This window comes from Piliocolobus tephrosceles, chromosome 5, assembly GCF_002776525.5.
Source record: "Piliocolobus tephrosceles isolate RC106 chromosome 5, ASM277652v3, whole genome shotgun sequence".
Lineage (NCBI taxonomy): Eukaryota > Metazoa > Chordata > Mammalia > Primates > Cercopithecidae > Piliocolobus > Piliocolobus tephrosceles.
This window is the reverse complement of record NC_045438.1, coordinates 101,308,906-101,330,551: the sequence shown is the minus strand read 5'-3', so window position 1 is coordinate 101,330,551 and position 21,646 is coordinate 101,308,906. Positions and strand designations below refer to the sequence as shown.

General features: G+C 38.5%; 1 protein-coding gene and 1 long non-coding RNA gene across 2 annotated transcripts in view; one reads left to right on the top strand and one right to left on the bottom strand.

The window, feature by feature from the left end:
* Positions 1–21,646, bottom strand: part of B3GAT2 (beta-1,3-glucuronyltransferase 2) — a 69,357-nt gene that overhangs the window by 41,379 nt on the left and 6,332 nt on the right. The gene's annotated exons all lie outside the window — the stretch shown is intronic.
* Positions 1,135–20,927, top strand: LOC111528417. Its single transcript, XR_002726972.1, has 3 exons — positions 1,135–1,242; positions 17,392–17,546; positions 20,669–20,927. It is a non-coding gene; the product is annotated as an uncharacterized LOC111528417 (long non-coding RNA).

Below are 21,646 nucleotides of genomic sequence, written 5' to 3'. Positions count from 1 at the left end.
TCATAGCACAAGAAAAAAGACAATCCAATGTAAAAAGTTAGTAAAAGATATGAATGGACATTTCATTAAGACATATTAATGACCAATTATCACACAAAAAGATGCTCTGTGTCATCACCCATTACAGAAATGGAAATTAAAACCACACTAAAATTAAAATTTTAGAAATTAAACAAAATAAAAAACAGAAATTAAAGCCACTACTGACCCACCAGAATGGCTAAAATGAAAAGACTGGCAATACCAAGAGTTGATGACAATGTGGGGTAATTGGGTCTCATATACATTCTTGGTGGGAGTAAAAAACGGTAACAACTACTTGGGGAAAAAATTTGTAGTTTCCTATAAAGTTAAAAAACATGACACAGCAATTCCTTTCCTAGGTATTTACTGCTGAGAAATGAAAGCTTATATCCACACAAAACCTTGTGCCTGAATGTTCAAACAGCTTCACTCATAATATCCATAAGCTGGAAACAGTCCAAATGTTGTAAATAGACAAACAAATAGATAAGCAAAACATACATACAATGGATTGCTATTCAGTAAGAGACAGTAATGAATAATTCATATAATAACATGTACCAATTTCCAAAACATTATGCTGACTACCAGTAGCCAGAGAAAAGGCCTATTATTCCACTTACATGAAATTATTCATATACTATTATTCCACTTACATGAAATTCTAGATTAGGTACACTAATCTACAGTGACACAAAGCAGGTCAGAGGCTGAAAGTGGTGAGGGCTGACTGCAAAAGGTCATAGGTGACAGGGTGACAGTTACCAGGGTATATGAATTTCCTAACATGAAGCAAACGCTGCACTTCAAATGAGTATACTTTCGTTTAGGTAAACTATACCTTAAGAAAGGTAACGTAAACTAAAAAGAAAATAATTAGGTGGTTTCAATATGAACTCAACAATTGAAGAGCCTAGAAAAATGAACACCCCAGTGTCAGTAAAACACAAACATCCAACTCTTGGTTTGTAAATATTATTTTCCACTAAAGGGAAAGAGGGCTCCTTGGAGAAGAGGCTGATTTCAGGTCTGACACACGCCCAGAGTACTGAAAGTACGAGATAAGCCTAAGATATCTTGTGCCAAAAAAGCCAAGAAGTGCTCAAAGCTAAACAAGGACAAATTCAATGAAGACAGAAGCTGGTCTGAAGGGTTCCTGGCCAATCTGTGAATGATTTAAACATCACAAAGAATGACATCGATGGATTAAAACACATGGTGAGAAAGACTGACCCACAAGTCTATAATTACAGGGTGTGTGTGTGTAGCTACTCTTGGGTAAAATTTGTTGGAAAACAAAATATTCTCACTGTCTCAAGGTATCACTCCTGGGGTTAGTTGTTAATTACAGGAGGGAAATGTGCCTTCACAACACGAGGTATGGCAGTCATTCCCTTGGCCAAATTGTCAAGTTTGGCATCACCATAAAAAAAAAAAAAAAATGACCTGGCAATATACGCTGCCTCATTGGATGCAAGGAGGAAGACAATGTAACCTACGTGGTGTCCTTGACAAAGAGGTTTGGACTAAATATAGTCATCAGGAAACAAATAATAGTTGAGGAAACTGAACTGTCAAATGCAATTTTGTCTTTGTGTGAACTTATCATAGCCAAATCTATGAGCTATTTATATTTCTATTTTCCCCAAGGTTTCTAGGAAAGCAGCAACTGCTGTAGAATAGAATCACAGCTAGGAGTATAATTATTGTGTATAGTGGGGTAATGATGATGATGATGCTGAGGAAGCACAAGAGTTACTGCTTTGGAAGTCCCCCCAACCACAGGAGCCACCAATGTTACAATGCATTCCTTCTGGAAAAGTCAAATGAGCTTTGTCTATTCCACTATCCCTTGCATAGATCTGTATACTTCAGTAAAATGTGATGTTTATTGAAAATATAATTAATTGCCAATGACTATGTTAATCTTCATCTGGATATCAAAAGGAAAACTTTATACAAAATTAAATTATACTTAGGTTTGCACAAAACTGCTACAGATGAGCACGTCTAACATACTCCAATATCCTAAGTTTTTGTTGCCTTTAAAATTGGATTCTTTGCTATATATTTTCCCCAAAATGGGTTTCAAGGGTCCCGAGTTCTTTAATGGCAGAGAGCATGTTGCTCGCCTCTGTGGCAGTGTGTGCAACCAGTAACAGAAGGTTTGTCTAGCTGTATAGTTCACTTGGCATGGGGATCTGCGGCTCTTCGTAACATAGGATTGCTGGTATCATTATCCACTAGCCTTTTCACGTAATAGGCAAACTCAGAAACAAAGGAGCTACTCTACATCTCAAAAAAGTAACAAATTAACATAACTGACTTGAAAGCATACTACTTTTCCTTCTTAAAAAATATGGTCTCCGAATGTCTTCTGGCACTGTGTGTGTGTGTGTAGAGAGAGAGAGGGAGGGACTGGGGCATGTATTGAATTGTTCAACTATTTATCATCACTACATAAAAGGGAGCTGAGTTCACTACAGGAATGGTTGCCTTGGCCACACTCAATCTATTTTCCCAAATGAGTACTGATCCAAAGACCTCTGCTCTAGTTTGCTTAGTACTATGATAATGTGAGGAAATTTAAACGGCTTCATTTCTCTTTCTTAATTTTTCCATATGAAAACCAACTATCTATCTCCTATTCTTCTCAGGGAGAATGGGGGAAAAGAAGTCTCTAAAGCACTTACACATTCTTAAAAGATGTTATTAACCATGTAGTTTCAAAACTAGGTACTATTCCAGCAATTACAGAGATCGTACACCCCCATACTCCACCACCATGACCGCACACATATATAGAAGCATTCTCTTATAGCAATTTTTTTTTTTTTTTAAGACAGAGTCTCACTCTGTCACCCAGGCTGGAGTTCAGTGGCATGATCACAGCTCACTGCAACCTTGACCTCCTCCTGGGCTCAAGCAATCCTCCTGCCTCAGCCACGCAGCTAGCTGGGGACCACAGGTGTGCACCACCACACTCAGCTAATTTTTTATTTTTTGTAGATATAGGGCTTTACTTGATTTCCCAGGCTGGTATCAAACTCCTGGGCTCAAGAAATCTTCCTGCCTTGGCCACCCAAAATGCTTATTATAGGCACGAGCCACTGCACCCAGCCTTATAGCAAGTTTTGAGAAAAGCACACACTCCTACTTTCTCCCCATGCAAGGAGATGTAACCTCTCTTCACAGAAATGAAATATAGTATTCTTTGCTTTCTTATTCTTTAATCCCATCCCTTGTTTCACTTAAGATCCTTCCACCTCTGGGTTTCTCAGTCTCTAATTAACATCTAATACTGCTTGAAAAAAGAATTTAAGGCAATTACACAGACACATAGATAAAAGAAAACTGAACAAAGGTGAGTGAAAAATCAATGATGTTCCTACACACAAGTAACTATCATGGAAACAGCATTACAATAGCAAGAGAAAATATGCAATGCTAGACATCAACTTACTGAGAATGGTGCAGGAACATGAAGAAAACCACAAACTTTACCATGAAACCTGAGCGAGTCCAGGGTTGGGCTATGGCAGGTACGGTTGGTTGCCTACTCAACATCTACTTTCTTCTCTTCCTTATTGACTGAGTTTCATTTTGGTTCAAATGGTAACCAGCCCTTCTCCCACATGACTGCCAAGAGGGTGATGGTCTCTCAATGCCAGGGATAAATCTTGAGTTGTCAGAGATTAGTCGGGGCCTGGCAGTCCTTGCCATCAGAGGAAGTGTGCTGGGCTGCTTCTGGGAAAAGTGCCCTCACTCCCAAGGATGGTCCCTTTCTGTCCCAGCCCATTGCCATGTGTAGTTGTGATGGCTGAACTACAGCAGCCACCTTGCAACCAGGAAGAGAACCAGCCTGAAGACAAAACTGACATTGTGAGGATGGCAGGGGTGGAGAGTGATGGAAAGACTCCAGGACCGTGATGACACCACTGAGTCACTAAGTCAGCCAGCCCTAAAACCTGCTGTATATCTGGACCTCCTGTTATGGGAATGTGGCTTCTTGCTCAACACTTTTCCTCTTCCTAAGCTCACAGGAAGACTCCATATTTCAGCATCCTTTGCAGTTAGGATGGGGTCATATGACTAATGACTGATCTATGGGCGCTGGAGTATGGACAAAATTCATATAAGTCAATTTCCAGCCTGTTTCCTTAAAAACAATCTGTGTGATCCACCAGTCCTCTTCCCTTGCAGGGGTGACTTTACAAGTCATGTGTTGCTTATAAAGTGACATATCTGAGTCACTAACTACCTAGGAGAGTCACCAACCCCTGACAAACTTTGTGAGACCAAGCAATAAGCTTTTACTGTATCAACCTCTCAGAAGTCTGGGTTTGCCTCTGCAGCAGCCAATATTTAGTTATTCTGCTAATATAGTGAGATAATATACGTGCTTAGTGTTGAAGCCAGTTTGAGTTGGGGTTTTTGTCACCTGTAGCCAAAAGCTTCCTATTTGGCATACTTTCCATTCTGTTGGACCAGAAGTTTCAACAATATACAAGATTCTTCATATTAATGCCCAAAGCTTGCAGACAATAGCTCCCTGGCATGCAGCTATTCTGGGCTATTGGTTTGGTGCAAGGCCATAAAAGCTTTAATCACAGTATCAGGGAGAAGTGCAGCATGATTTTATGTAAATACACCTAAGGCATCTAACAAAAATGAGTGCCTAAATGAAAGAGAGTCAGGGACACCAAGGACATTGTCTCCAGGGAGTTAGTGCCAGGAGCTATAACTAATCTCTGTGTAAGATTCACATTTGCTAGGCCCTGACTCAAAAGACAGTGGAAGCTTTCCATCTTTGCCATCTTTGACTCAATAGGCTCTTTGAATAGGAGGACTGAAGTTTAATTTTTCCACCCATTAATAAAGCACTAAAGTGCTATGGTGTTGCATACAGAGAAGTACCTTGTACCAAATTCTAACTTCTAAAATAAATACAGCATTTATGAGAATTTGAATTTGAAAAAAATGTTTCACAGTTAGAAGCAGTAGACTAGAGGTATACACAGCAATATAAATAAACTTTAAAAACATGGTACAACATGAAAAAATGTTTTAATCTATAATGCCATTTATGTACATTTAAAATGTTGAATATAAAGCACACTACATTTCACGAGGATACGTACAAATATAATAATGCATGGCATAGACGTTAGAATAGATGACTGAGGATAAGGATAAAGGGAAATAAACACAACAAGAGGGGCAACTTGCATAGAATTATGTTAACAGGTTGGAATGGCATGCAGGATAAACTCTGATTTCTACACTCGAAGTCTAAGAGAAAAAAAAATTCTCAGGTTCTCCTGGTGGAAAACATACTCAGAATACGTGACAGCTGGATAAAAGTAAAACAGGGAGGGAACTCTCAAAGATCATAGAAATAATTAAACACTCCCAGAAAATATTTTAAAAGGTGGACATTTTCCAAATTTGAAAAAACTTTCTAGAACAATAAGTAGTCATGGACTCTTTGTAGCTTCAGAAAAAGATTAATATTTTATACAGTTAACATGACCAACCATTACTTAGGCCAAAAGAAAAGATGTAGGTGGATCTTGAAAGAAAATCTAATTCAGAAAGCCCAAACACACACACACTCACTCTCTCTCTCTCTCTCTCTCTCACACACACACACACACACACACACACACACTAGGGCTATTTGGTATAAGATCGCAGCAGTGCTTATGTAAACAAGGTTTTGTTTATAGATTACTACCTCCTTAATTGGGAAAAGAGTATCAGGAAAACAAAAGGAATAAAGAAACAAGAACAAACGATATGCTATTGACAACAGACACTTTTTAAGTGTAAGAACATAGATGGGATAAAAGAAAGAATATGTAAACGAGGTGTATGAAAGCTACCGTGACTTTATTAATATCAGACAAAGTAGTTTTCAAGACAGTGATTACCAGAGATAATAAGGGGCTTTTAAAAATATATTCCCTGAGTGTTTAAGATATTGCTTTTTGGAGTCAGACCCTCTAATATTTTTAACAGCTTTGTAACTCTGGATATATTACTTACCCTCTTTGATCCTCAGTTTCCTGATAAAACTGCGAATTGACACCTACATCAGAAGGTAACTGGGATGTGCAAATACGATGATGTATGTAAAGTGCCTAGTACACTGTTTGGCATCAGATAATACAGAATAAATGATTTGTATTTATGCTGATATCTTTTCTGATCCACTCCCCAACCTTCTCTATCCTGCTTTGAGTCCAAGTTGCATGATATAATTAGAACAACAGAGGTTAAACAAAATCTGAATTCAGATCTTTGTTGTTTTGTTTGCTAGCTGGCTTTGGCATATGTGTGACTTTAAGCACCATGAGCCTTAGTTTCCTCTTCCTCCTCTTTTTTTTTTTTTTGTTTTTTGAGAGGGAGTCTTGCTCTGTTGCCCAGGCTGGAGTGCAGTGGCACCATCTCGGCTCACTGCAAGCTCCACCGCCCAAGTTCACACCAGTCTCCTGCCTCAGCCTCCTGAGTAGCTGGGAATACAGGAGCCCGCCACCTCGCCTGGCTAATTTTTTGTATTTTTAGTAGAAATGGGGTTTCACCGTGTTAGCCAGGATGGTCTCAATCTCCTGACCTCGTGATCTGTCCGCCTCGGCCTCCCAAAGTGCTGAGATTACAGGCGTGAGCCACCGTGCCCGGCCCCTCTTCTTTTTTCAAGACTTTATTTTACGTTCAGGGGTACATGTGCAGGCTTGTTATCAATAAATTGCATGTTGTGGGGGTTTGGTGTACAGATTTTCGTCACCCAGGTAATAAGCATATTACGTTGCTTTTTCGATCCTCATCCTCATCCCACTCTCCACCCTCAAGTAGGCCCAGTGTCTATTATTTCCTTCTTTGTGTCCATATGTTCTCAATGTTTAGCTTCCACTTATAAGTTAGAATATGCGGCATTTGGTTTTCTGTTCCTGCATTAGTTAGCTTAGAGTATGGACCTCCAGCACTATCCATGTTGCTGCAAAGGACATGATCTCATTCTTTTTTTTATGGCTAAGTAGTATTACATGGTACATATGTACCACATTTTCTTTATCCAATCTACCAGTGATGGAAATTTAAGTTGATTCCATGTCTTTCCTACTGCGAATAGTGCTGGGATGAACGTATGTGTGCATGTGTCTTTATGGTAGAATGATTTCTATTCCTTTGGGCATATACCCAATAACGGGATGACTGGGTAAAATGGTAGTTCTGTTTTAAGTACTTGGAGAAATTGCCACCCTGTTTTCCACAGTGGCTGAACTAATTTACATTTCCACCAGCAGCATATAGGCACTCCCTTTTCTCCACAACCTTGTCAGCTTCTGTTATTTTATGACTGTTTAATAATACCCATTCTGACTGGTGTGAGATGGTATCTCACTGTGGTTTTAATTTGTATTTCTCTAATGATTAGTGATGTTGGGCATTTTTTTCATATGCTTGTTGGCCACATGTATGTAATCTTTTGAAAAGTGTTCATTTACTTTACCTACTTTTAAATGTTTTTTTTTTTTTCTTGTAAAATTGTTTAAGTTCCTTATAGATTCTGGATATTAGACCTTTGTCAGATGTTTTCTTTACAAATACTTTCTCCCATTCTGTAGGTTGTCTGTTTACTCTCTTGATAGTTTCTTCTTGTTGTGCAGAAGATCTTAAGTTAGGTCCCATTTGTCATTTTTGTTTTTGTTGCAATTGCTTTTGGCATCTTCATCATGAAGTCTTTGCCAGGGATTATGTCCAGAATGGTATTTCCTAGGTTTTCCTCTAGGGTTTTATAGTTTTTACAGTTAAGTCTTTAATACATCTTGAGTTGATTTTATATATGGTGATAGGAAGGGGTCTAGTTTTAATCTTCTGCATATGGGTAGTGATCTATCCCAGAATCACTTATTGAATAGGAGGTCCTTTCCCCGTTGTTTATGTTTGTCAATTTTGTCAAAGATCAGATGGTTCTAAGTATGCAGCTTTATTTCTGGGCTCTCTATTCCATTGGTTTATGTGTCTGTTTTTGTACAAGTAACATGCTGTTTTTGTTACTGTAGGCTTGTAGTATAGTTTGAATTTTGGTAATATGATGCCTCCAGTTTTGTTCTTTTTGCTCAGGATTGATTTGGCTATTCAGGCTCTTTTTTGGTTCCACCTGAATTTTGGAATTTTTTTTTCTAATTCTGTGAAAAACACCACTGGTAGTTTGAAAGGAATAGCATTGAATCTGTAAATTGCTTTGGGCAGTATGACCACTTTAACAACATTGATTCTTCCTATCCATGAGCATGGAATGAATGTTTTCTCATTTATTTGTGTTGTCCAATTTCTTTCAGCACTGTTTTGTAATTCTCAATCTAGAAATATTTTACATCCCTGGTTAGCTGTATGCTTAGGTATTTTATTTTTGTGTGGCTATTATGAATGGGATTGTATTCTTGATTGACTCTCAGCTTGGATGTTGTTGGTATAAAGGAATGTGACTGATTTTTGCACAGTGATTTTTTTTTAAATTTTTTTTTATTATACTTTAAGTTCTAGGGTACATGTGCATAACGTGCAGGTTTGTTACATATGTATACTTGTGCCATGTTGGTGTGCTGCACCCATCAACTCGTCAGCACCCATCAATTCATCATTTATATCAGGTATAACTTTCAATGCAATCCCTCCCCCCTCCCCCCTCCCCATGATAGGCCCCGATGTGTGATGTTTCCCTTCCCGAGTCCAAGTGATGTCATTGTTCAGTTCCCACCTATGAGTGAGAACATGCGGTGTTTAGTTTTCTGTTCTTGTGATTGTTTGCTAAGAATGATGGTTTCCAGCTGCATCCATGTCCCTACAAAGGACGCAAACTCATCCTTTTTTATGGCTGCATAATATTCCATGGTGTATATGTGCCACATTTTCTTAATCCAGTCTGTCACTGATGGACATTTGGGTTGATTCCAAGTCTTTGCTATTGTGAATAGTGCCGCAATAAACATACGTGTGCATGTGTCTTTATAGCAGCATGATTTATAATCCTTTGGGTATATACCCAATAGTGGGATGGCTGGGTCATATGGTACATCTAGATCTAGATCCTTGAGGAATTGCCATACTGTTTTCCATAATGGTTGAACTAGTTTACAATCCCACCAACAGTGTAAAAGTGTTCCTATTTCTCCACATCCTCTCCAGCACCTGCACAGTGATTTTTATACTACAACTTTGCTGAAGTTGTTTGTCAGATTTAGGAGTTTGGGGCAGACACTATGGAATTTTCTAGGTATAAAATCATACTGTCCGACTTCCTCTCTTCCTATTTGGATGCCTTTTCTTTCTTTCTCTTGCTTGACTGCTCTGCCTAGGACTTCCAGTAGTATATTGAATATGAGTGGTGATAGTGGGCATCCCTGTCTTATTCTACAAGGGGAATGCTTCCAGCTTTTGCTCTTTCAGTATGATGCTGGCTGTGAGTTTTTCACAGATGGCTCTTATTATTTTGAGGTATGTTCCTTTGATGCCTAGTTTGTTGAGGGTTTCCAACATGAAGGGGTATTGTATTTTGCATTCAGTATATGCATCTGCATCTATTGAGATTATCATTTGGTTTTTCTTTTTAGTTCTGTTTATGTGATGAATCACGTTTATTGATTTGTATATGGTGAACCAATCTCACATGCCAAATATAAAGCCTGCTTGGATCATGGTGGATTGGTTTTTTGATGTGCTGCAGAATTCAGTTTGCTACTATTTTGTTGAGAATTTTTGCTCTATGTTTGTCAAGGATATTGACTTGGGGTTTTCTTTTTTTTGTTGTCTCTCCCAGTTTTCAGTATCAGGATGATGCTGGCCTTATAGAATGGGTTACGGAGGAGTCCCTCCTCCTCAATTTTTTATGCTACCAGTGGAATGATATCAGTAGGAATGATACCAGCTCTTCTTTATACATCTGGCAGAATTTGGCTGTGGATCCATCTGGCCCAGGGCTTTTTTGATTGGTAGGCTTTTTATTACTGATTCAATTTTGGAACTTGTTATTGGTCTGTTCAGAGTTTCAATTTCTTCATTGTTCAATCTTGGGAGGTTGTGTTTTTCCAAGAATTTATCTGTTTCTTGTAGGTTTTTTAATTTGTCTGCATAGAGGTGTTTGTAATAGTCTTTTAGGGTTTTTTGTATTTCTGTTGGGTTGATGGTAATGTGCTCTTTGTCATTTCTGATTAAGTGTATTTGGATCTGCTTTCTTTTTTGATTAGTATAACCAGTGGTCTATGCATCTTATTTATTGTTTTGAAGAACCAGCTTCTGGTTTTACCGATCTTTTGTATCATTTTCCTCTCTCAATTTCATTCAGTTCAGTTCTTGTTTTGGTTCCTTCTCTTCTTCTGCTAGCTTTGCAGTTGGTTTGTTCTTGTTTTTCTAGTTCCTCTAGGTGCAACGTTAGGCTGTTAATTTAAGATCTTTCTAACTTTTTTATAAGGGTGTTTAGTGCTATAAACTTCCCTCTTAATACTGCTTTAGCTGTGTCCGAGAGATTTTGGTATATTTTATGTTCATTTCAGCTGTGTCCCAGACATTTTGGCATATTTTATCTTTATTTTCAATAGTTTCAAAAAATGTCTTGATTTCTGCTTTAATTTCATTGTTTATCTAAAAGTCATTCAGGTGCAAGTTGTTTGATTTGCGTGTAACTGTATGTTTTGAGCGATCTTCTTGGGGTTGATTTCTATTTTTGTTGTGCTGTGGTCCAACAGTGTGGTTAGTGTGATTCTGGTGTTTTTTAATTTGCTAAGAATTGACTTATGGCCAATTGTGTGGTTGACTTTAGAGTATGTGCCATGTGGCAATGAGAAAAATGTATACTCTGTTGTTTTGGTGTGCACAGTTCTGTAGATGTCTATTGGGTACATTTAGTCAAATATTGAGTTCAGGTCCCAAATATCTCTGTTAATGTTCTGCCTTGATGACTGAATACTATTAGTGGGGTGTTGAAGTCTCCCAGTATTACTGTGTGGTTATCCACGTCTCTTTGTAGGTCTCTAAGAACTTGTTCTATGAATCTGCAAGCTCCTGTGTTGGGTACACATATTTAGGATATTTAAGTCTTCTCGTTGAATTGAACCCTTTATGATTATGTCATGCCCTTGTCTTTTTTGATCATTGTTGCCCTGAAGTCTGCTCTGTCTAAAATTAGAATAGTAACTCCTGTTTTCCCATTTACTTGGTAGACTTTTCTCTATCCCTTTATTTTGAGCCTATGGGTATCTCTGCATGTGAGATGGGTCTCTTGAAGACAGCACAGAATTGTGACTTATTTCTTCTTCTTTTTTTAAATTATACTTTAAGTTCTAGGGTACATGTGCACAACGTGCAGGTTTGTTACATATGTATACATGTGCTATGTTGGTTTGCTGCACCCATCAACTCGTCATTTAAATTAGGTATTTCTCCTAACACTATCCCTCCCCCAGGCCCCCACCCTCTGACAGACCCCGGTGTGTGATGTTTCCCTATGTCCATGTATCCCTAGAGTTCAACTCCCACTTATAAGTGAGAACATGCAGTGTTTTGTTTCCTGTCCTTGTGATAATTTGCTGAGAATGATGGTTTCCAGCTTCATCCATGTCCCTGCAAAAGACAAACTCATCGTTTTTTATGGCTGCATAGTATTCCACGGTATATATGTGCCACATTTTCTTTGTCCAGTATATCACTGATGAACATTTGGGTTGGTTCCAAGTCTTTGCTGTTGTGAATAGTGCCACAATAAACATACATGTGCATGTGTCTTTATAGCAGCATGATTTATAATCCTTTGGGTATATACCCAGTAATGGGATGGCTGGGTCAAATGGTATTTCTAGTTCTAGATCCTTGAGGAATCGCCACACTGTCTTCCACAATAGTTGGACTAATTTACACTCCCACCAACAGTGTAAATCCTCTCTAGGATCTGTTGTTTCCTGGCTTTTTAATGATCGCCATTCTAACTGGCATGACATGGTATCTCATTGTGGTTTGATTTGCATTTCTCTAATGACCAGTGATGATGAGCATTTTTTCATATGTCTGTTGGCTGCATAACTGTCTTCTTTTGAGAAGCGTCTGTTCATATCCTTTGCTCACTTTTTGATGGAGTTTTTTTTTTTTTTTTTCTTGTAAATTTGTTTAAGTTCTTTGTAGATTCTGAGTATTAGCCCTTGGTCAGATGGATAGTTTGAAAAATTTTTCTCCTATTCTGTAGGTCATGTGTTTACTCTGATGGTAGTTTCTTTTGCTGTGCAGAAGCTATTTAGTTTAATTAGATGCCATTTGTCAATTTTGGCTTTTGTTGCCATTGCTTTTGGTGTTTTAGTCATAAAGTCATTGCCCATGCCTATGTACTGAAGGGTATTGCCTAGGTTTTCTTGTAGGGTTTTTATGGTTTTTGGTCTTACATTTAAGTCTTTTATCCATCCTGAGTTAATTTTCATATAAGGTGTAAGGAAGGCATCCATTACTGGGTATATACCCAAAGGATTATAAATCATGTTACTATAAAGACACATGAACACATATGTTTCTTGCAGCACTATTCACAATAGTAAAGATTTGGAACCAACCCAAATGTTCATCAATGTTAGACTGGATTAAGAAAATGTGGCACATATACACCATGGAATACTATGCAGCCATAAAAAGGATGAGTTCATGTCCTTTGTAGGGACATGGATGAAGCTGGAAACCATCATCCTCAGCAAACTATCACAAGGACAGAAAACCACACACCACATAGGTGGAAACTGAACAATGAGAACTCTTGGACACAGGGTGGGGAACATCATACACTGGGGCCTGTTGTAGATTGGGGGCTGGAGGAGGGATAGCATTAGAAGGAATGCCTAATGTAAATGATGAGTTAATGGGTGCAGCACACCAACATGGCACATGTATACCTATGTAACAAACCTACACGTTGTGCACATGTACCCTAGAATTTAAAGTATAATAATAATAATAAAAAAAGAAAAAACTCTAACATCCAAATTTTGGAGGAGGCTTATTTGTGTAATAATAAAACTCCAGTCTCCCATTTAGCCAGCTATATGTGTGTAAAGCTCTTTCTCTATTGCAATATCCCATCTTGATAAACCAGCTATATCTGGGCAGCAGGTAAGAAGAACCCATTGGGTGGTTATGCTCACACATATGGTAAATGATTTTTGATGAGATCAGTGACTTCCACTAGATCATTCAGTGGAAGAGAGAAGAGTCTTGTTGATAAATGCAGCTGGGAAAAAACTGGATATTCTCATGCAAAAGGATGAAGTTGAACCCTTACCTGACACCATGTCCAAAAGAGCCAAAACTACACACTATTAGAAGAAAACATAGGGGAAAGGCTTCATGACATTGAATTTGGCACGATTTCTTAGATATATAACACCAAAAGCACAAAATAGAAAATTATATTTCATCAAAAATAAAAACTATTGTGCAAAGGACACTATCAACAAAATAAAAAGGCTATCCTCATTTGCAAATCACATATCTGATACATGACTAATATCCAAAATATCTAAAGAATTCCTAAAAACAACACAACCCAATTCAAAAATGGGCAGAATGGGCTTGAACAGGTATTTCTCCAAAGAAGAGAGACAAATGGCCAATAAGCACATGAAAAGATGCTCAACATCACTAATTATAGGAGAGATGCAAATCAAAATCACAGAGACGTATCACTTCACACCTTTCATAATGATATTTCACTTTACTTCATATTTGTCTTACATGGCTATTACCCAAAAAACAGAAAATAACAAGTGGTGGGTAAGGTGTGGAGAAATTGTTACCCTTGTGGTCTGGTGATAGAAATGTAAAATGGTGTAACTGCTATGGAAAACAGTAGGGTGGTTTTTCAAAAAACTAACATGGGAGTACCACTGTGATCTAGCAATTCTACTTTTGTGTATATACCCAAAAGAATGGAAAGCAGGGACTCAGATTATGTGTACACTAATATTGATACCAGTATTATTCACAATAGGCAAAATGTGAAAGCAATACAAGTGCCCATCAAGAGATGAACGGATAAGCAAAATGTGGAATATACATATAATAGAATGTTATTCAGCCCCAAAAAGGAATTAAATTCTGATACATGCTACAATGTGGATGAACCTTAAGGACATTAAATGAAATAAACCAGACACAAAAGTATAAATATGGTATGATTCCACTTATATGAGGTACCTAGTCTGATTCATGGAAACAGAAAGGAGAGTAGAGGTTATCAGGTTAAATGAATAATGGTGAATGTGTATTTTACCACACCGAAGGCTATCAGGATAAATGTAAAATGGCAAATGTATATTTTACTATGATTAAAAAAAACCAGGAATACTCAAATTTTGTTTCTCCCCACTGCTTTTCTTCATGTTTAGAGGAAAGAAACATAACAAAAAACAGAATAGACATGAACTTTTTTCTTTTTCTTTTTTGAGACAGGGTCTCACTCTATCATCCAGGCTGGAGTATAGTGGTGCAATCATAGACCACCACAACCTCAAACTCCAGGGCTCAAACAATCTTCCCACCTCAGCCTCTCAGGTAGCTGGGGGTACAGGCACATGCCACCACACCCAACTATTTAAAAATATTTTTTGTAGAGGTGGGGTCTCATGATGTTACCCAAACTGGTCTCAAACTCCTGGGCTCAAGCCATCCTCCTGTGTGAGCCTCCCAAAGTGCTGGGATTATAAGTGTGAGCCACCATGCCTAACTGGCATGTACTTTTAAATGTCACTAGATTTACAAGAGCCAATCAAATGAACACACATATTTTAAACTATAGGACAATCAACCAATTTTCAGAGGAACAGTAGGGACTGCTGTAAAACAGAAACTGTAAGCATTGTCAACCCAACCTCTTCACCTTTTTGTGTTTTAAATCCTAAAACAAAGGGGAAAAGCAAAACCAGAAAACATAAAAACCCCAAAACTTGTCTTATCAGCATACACAGCAGGAAGCAAAGGTAGAGGCAAATAGTTAAACTCATTAAAGAAGAAAGAAGAAAATTAAAAGAAATGTTCATTAATGGAAAATGAAAATAATTAACAGCGTATGAGCCCCAAACACTCTGACGACTGTCATCAGAACCTTTCTGCAGAGCAAGGCTGCAGCTCCTCTGATAGAAAAGATTTCCCAAGAATGTCTCTCGCACTCTTGCCAGTGTGAACAGATGTAGCTGAGGAACTTATCAAAGTTATAAAAATCTCCCCAAACTGTCACTTGACCTTTAAAAATGATACTGGCATTTTCATCTTGCAATGCCAAGTTTATTTAGACGTAAAACAACACGTCCACATATGGACCATACTTAAATCTGCATTCCCATCAGCCAACAGAGCGGCACCCGGGGCCGCTATGACTGTCAGGATGGGTCCAGCTACAGTAGCTAGGTGGCTTTGTGACACCTTGTCTTCTGGAGCCTTTCCACAGCTCCTGTTGCCCCAGACTTCTGAGAGATGTACAAATGGAGAGTGAAGTTACTCTGTTTACAGAGTTTACACTTTACACATCTGTCACCTTGTTTAATTCTCAGACCATATGTATTATGATTAGGTCCTGTGAAGAAGCTGGATATTGGGGCTTTTCCTCATTTGCAAAGCAGACGATGAAAATTAAACAGCAGCACATGCACACATCTGAATGCCAAGGGTGGGACCTAGCACAGTGAAACATGAAAAAAGAACTAGTCAGTTCCCTTGAGGTCATGGGAGCTTTTGGCTCAGTCAGGTCTAAAGGCCCCATCTTCCAAGTCCTTATGCTCTTTCTGCCATAAAACTGAAAAAGAGCAGTTTTTCAGGCTGGAAGTGCACGATACTGAATGTATACAACTCCCCATGGAACACGTGAATGCAGATAGCTTTAAGGCAGGGAAATTCCCAGACCCTTGGCATGCCTACATATGGCATAAGCTTTCCTAAACCTGATCTACTTGGATAGGGGCAGGTTCTCCATCCTTCTCCTTCACTCCGCCCCTCCCCAACCCCACTTCACATCACCCTTCTCCCACTTCACAAAAGACCTGACTGCTCACCCATCCTGTATTGTTATTAACTGCACTGTCCCACCTAGTAAAACCTCCAGGGCACCAAACAAAGGTAATCAGAAATATTGCTATCTTTATTAAGAAAGCCACTGTCTCTAATGAATGGGTAATAAATCCTTTGGGGCCACCAGAGGTTTCTAATTATTTGCATTCAACAAAACTGGAGGGGACCTAATATCATTAATAAATCATTAAAATAGTTTTTGCTGTAAGATCACCATGTAATTTGTGGCTTAAAGCTTGAGAGTTCAAAAAACTGAGAAACACTGCTGTAAGAAAATGCTTCCCACTTTAATCACTTCTTTATGTAAAATAAAGTTGACCTAATAGGAATAAAATTGATACTAAATTCTATCTCTAGCAATCTGTAATATTCGTCAATGAATACAGAATATATAATCAACAACAAAATGCTCTGTCCATGTCACTAAGAAATCGATATCTAATAAATGTAGCTTTTATGTTTAATAGTTAATTACCCAAACCTGTAACATTTATTGTTGTTTTGATTAATTGTTTACCAATACTAATTGTAATGGTAAGTCAATCCTAAAGCTTTTCTAAGACAGAGGCTGATAGCCACAGGATTTTAAAACTTTAAATTCTATCTGTATTCTTTTTGTCATTGTAGATATGTGTGATAGGGAGATGACCTTGAACCTCAAAATATTATGCTAGGATAAAATTCTGAGGAGGAATGAAGATAGAAAAGAAAAGAGCAATACACAATATCCAAATGTGGCCAGGTGTGGTGGCTCACACCAGTAATGCCAGTACTTTGGGAAGATGAGGCAGAAGGACTGCTTGAAGCCAGGAGTTCGAGACCAGCCCAGGAAACAAAGGAGGACCCTGTCTCTACAAAAAAAATTAAAAAATTAGCCAGGCATGTTGGCATGTGCCTGTAGTCTCAGCTACTCAGGAGGCTGAGGCAGGAGAATTGCTTGACCCAGGGAGGTGGAGGCTGCAGTAAGCTGTGATCACGCCACTACACTCCAGTCTGGGCAGCAGACAGAGACCCTGTCTCACTTAAAAATATGTGTGTGTGTATATATATATCTTTATCCAAATGTCATTGAAAAGTATGTTTATTAAATGAATGGTGGTGGGTATCAAACTGTTAACAATATTTATAGAATCTACTGGATATATTTAAGTTTCATGACAAATGCCAACATTTATAATACACTGGAGAGACTCCATCTCAAAAATGATTTTTAAAATGTACATGTCAATTAAAAAAATATCCCAGAGGGTTAATTTTACAAAATTCTTTTAGAAATTATGTGACCAGAAAATGTTGGGGACCACTGCATCAGACCCCTGGGTCTGGCCACAATTCTTGCCAGAAATTGAATTGGAGGGTGCAGGGTCTATGAAGGAACAAGGAAAGCAGCCACTGCATTCACAGGCAAGGAGGAGGCAACCACACAGGTAGGTAAAATCATAGACACACACACACAGCCACACACACACACACACACACACACCCTCTCTCCTATATTTTCCTCATTCTAGCACTAAATAAGCTTTAGAATGTTTTTATTTATGAAAACTTAAGCAATGTTTGAAAAAAGAGAAACAAGCTTATGGGGCTTCCCAAAAAGCATCAGTCACTTGAAGCCCAGCGAGCGGCTCAGTGTCCCCAGGCAAGGCTGGGAGAAGGATGGACACAGAGAAGGCTGGCATCTGGGATCCTTTCCACCTCCTCCAATAGGTGCTGGACAGAAGAATACTCCTAACCTTCCCACCCCAGGAAATGACCTTAAACTATTGCTTCTAATCATGTGCTTTAAAAAAAATCTATTTCATTCCTTCCAATTAAGCTGCTCTCTCCTTTGTGACATACTACCTCTTTGATTCATTCATTTGTGCCAATGATAATCACTGTATCATATAGTAACTATGCCCTAGGTCCACACTGGGCCTGGGGTTACATGGTAATTAAAAACCACACCTAGGGCCAGGCACGGTGGCTCACACCTGTATCCCAGCACTTTGGGAGATCGAGTTGGGGTGGGTTGCCTGAGGTCAGGAGTTTGAGACCAACCTGGCCAACATGTTGAAAGCTCGACTTTACTAAAAATACAAAAATTAACCGGGCATGGTGGCTTGCACCTGTAATCCCAGCTATTTAGGAGGCTGGAGCAGGGGAATTGCTTGAACCCAGGAGGCACAGGTTACAGTGAGCCAGGTTGCATCCTGCTCTGAGCTACATGTAAGCCAACTTACTAGCTTTCAGTTAGGAGTTAGCATCAGAAGTCAGAACCCACAAGAAAACGCCCTTCACCTCCTCTCCGTCTAAAATGTCCTTGAGATGCTTTTAGTTCTTGCACATCTCACTTCCTCCCAGGACTCTTTGTAGACAAGCCCTATTTAACTCTTGTCCCTCTAATCACTCTAGTAACACCCAATGGTATAATTAAGGTACCCAATTTATGCAGTTCCACTTGGGTACAGACTAATTTGGGAAAGTCAAGTATCTTTACCTCCTCCTCCCCCCAGGCCTCTAGAAACAGTCCAGATGTCAGGGGCAGAGCATTTAGAGGCATTTAACAAACCAAGACAGTGCAGTTATCTGGTATACCCTCAATTAGGGCAGTCACCCATAATGGAGAGAACAAGGCGAAAAGAACCAGTATTTATTACTTGCCTATAGTACTTAAAACAATCACTTGAGGCAGCCAACCCTTGCCAATGTAATGCAAACACTAAGTAGTGAAGCTGGATTTGAACATGGGCTGTTACGCCTATGTGAGCTCCCCACCAGCCTCCAGTCTCTCATGTGTGTGAAGAGGCCAAATACTCAACTGACTCACAACCACCTTGACAAACCTCCCCCTTTTAATGGCCGTTGATGGTAATGCCTTGCTATATAAATAAATACTCATGACATTCTCTTTCCTTCTAGCATAAAAGCTCTGAGAATCAGAGTAGGGACCACATTTATCTTCCAGTTTCTATTTAAAAGGTTCAATATAATCTTAGACACACAACACAGACTTCAGAACTATGATTTGATTGACAATCCCTGTGCAGGACTCCTTTCTGGGATTAAACTCTGTTTATAATAAATTCCTTCAGCTTTGGAGTGTCTTATAATTCATTCATTTAAAAATTTTTAGTGAGCATTCACTACATGTCAGGCACCGCTCTGAACACTACAGATACAACAGTAAACAAAAGAAAATTCCTACCTTGGTATTCTAGTGGAAGAAACAACTGAAATACGTATTCAGGTATCATACTATTTAATGTGATATCAGGTACTCTGAAGGATCTACAAAAGTCTACATTACCAATTGTTTGGTACAACTAGATGGTAGATGGACAAATACTTATCTACAGTTTTCCTATCAATTTACTCCCCACCTTATCCAAGGTCTAATTGAAAAAGTTAAAGGCCAAAAATTTGCCTAATGGGCATTCTGAAAACCAGATGCAAAAAAATAAAAAGGAAAGCATGCTCCTTACACTGCTATGTATACTTTCAAATTCACAAGTTTACAGAAAGACACGATAGTATCCAGGAAGAAGATTCTAATGGGCATGATTTGGATGCCACTTCCAAATACAGAGAACCTGAAGAGTTCTTTATAGGACAGTTTCTCTCAAAGATGAGAACCGCACTTGGACATGCAGAAGATGGAAAAGTGGCTGCCTATTTCTCCACCTCAGCTTCTTATCACCCAGTCTTTTGCCATCAAGAACATCCTTCAGGTCTCTGAGTATTCCATGTATTCCATTTTCTCAGGTTCACAAATATGGCTTCCTCTCTCTGGAGGGCTCTTCTCCGTCTTATCACCCACTATCACTTATCACCCTGTTGTCCTTTACTTCTCAGCTCAAATGTCACTTCCTCCACAATTACTCCTACAGTCAACAACTCCACCTCTGCTTTACACTCCCAGACACGTGCATTTCTCTCAACAGGCACTGAAGCTACCATGCATATTTAGTCCAGAGAATCAATCTGTAAGGACTGAGATGCTCTCTGTTTCAGTGAGCTGAAATACTCCCTGCCTTAATTAAGCACAGTGCCTTGTACACAGTAGGTGCTCAATTAATATTTGTTAGTAGTAGAGAAGGCCTACTGACTCATTATATTAAAACATCTTCTGAATAGGATGAAGTTTGAGCTCAGGTAGGTAGAAGAAATCTTCCGGAGTAATACACTAGTACTGCTAAGATACAATTCTCTTAGATAACTGAAATCTCAGTTAACGGAGAATGGTCAGCATTTAGCACACTCAGCTTTCACTAGAGATGCAGATACAATTTAGGAATATCTGCAGTTCAAGCTGAAGGAACAACAGTCTTAGATTCAGCATGTAACATAGATAGTGTTTAAAGTTCTCTTTCCACAGGTGGAGGAGATGGATTTTAAAAAGTAAACAAACTATTGCATTTTTAGTTGTTTTAGGAAAAGACCCAATCTGACTTCTGGTAGAGAACATGGCTGTCCTCTTCAGCAAAGCCACCTCCTAGTTTTCTTGTTTGTTTTTTTTTAACATGCAAAAAGACTCAACCAATGATTTATTTTGTTTTTATCCAAGGAAATTCCTCATCTCAGAAGAAATCGGACAAGAAAATTAACAAAACTTCTACCAACAAGTGAGCAGTCAAATCAACCTGATAGTGCTGCCTGCAGCAGCCAATATAAGGGGTACATTGGTGAGAACCAAGGCTCCTCCAAGCACAGCTCTGTTCCCAGAAGGAGCTGCCTCAGTCACATTAGCTTCAGCGCAAATTGGCTCAGGCCCCCAGCTCCTCTCCTCCATTTCAATAATAAACTCCTGAGCCTGCTTCACGTAATTCTGTATTTTCTCCCATTCTATCCTGAAAATTATTCTTCCTTTCAGTTTTGCCTGCCCTGACATGATACTCGCCTAGGAGACAGTTGTTCAGTACACAAAGCAAATGAGGAAAAACTTAATTTTAATATCTATAGAAGTTATCAATTCTTATTCACAAGAATACATAGTTTAAAAAATAAAAGACTACAGTTTATATACTAACCTGGCAGTTTTTATCTAGCTTATAAAAATCTAAATATCAAATGGTCTATAAATTAGAGATAGTGAGAGATGAGATAAAATTTTCACAAGACCAAATATTATCAGGGGAAAAAAGGTAGGGGCAGGAATTGGGGAAATGTTTGGTCAAAGGATACAAATTTTCAGGAAGGAAGAATAAATTTAGAAGATCAACTGCACCACAAATTGGTAACTATAGTTATTAACAATGTATTGTACACCTGCAAATTGCTGAGTAGATTTTAAATATTTTCACCACACGCACAAAAATGATAAATTTGTAAGGTAATGAATATATTAATTAGCTTTAGTAATTCCACAATGTATACCTATATCAAAACATTATAGTCTACACAACAAATGTATTAACATATAAATTTTTCAATTTAAAACATTAACAACAAAAAGGAAAAAAGTAACCAAAGGTCAAAAGAGAAAGCTAAAAGTTGACATAACCAAGAAGACAGACCTGAATTCAAGGATGGCAGAAGACAGTAA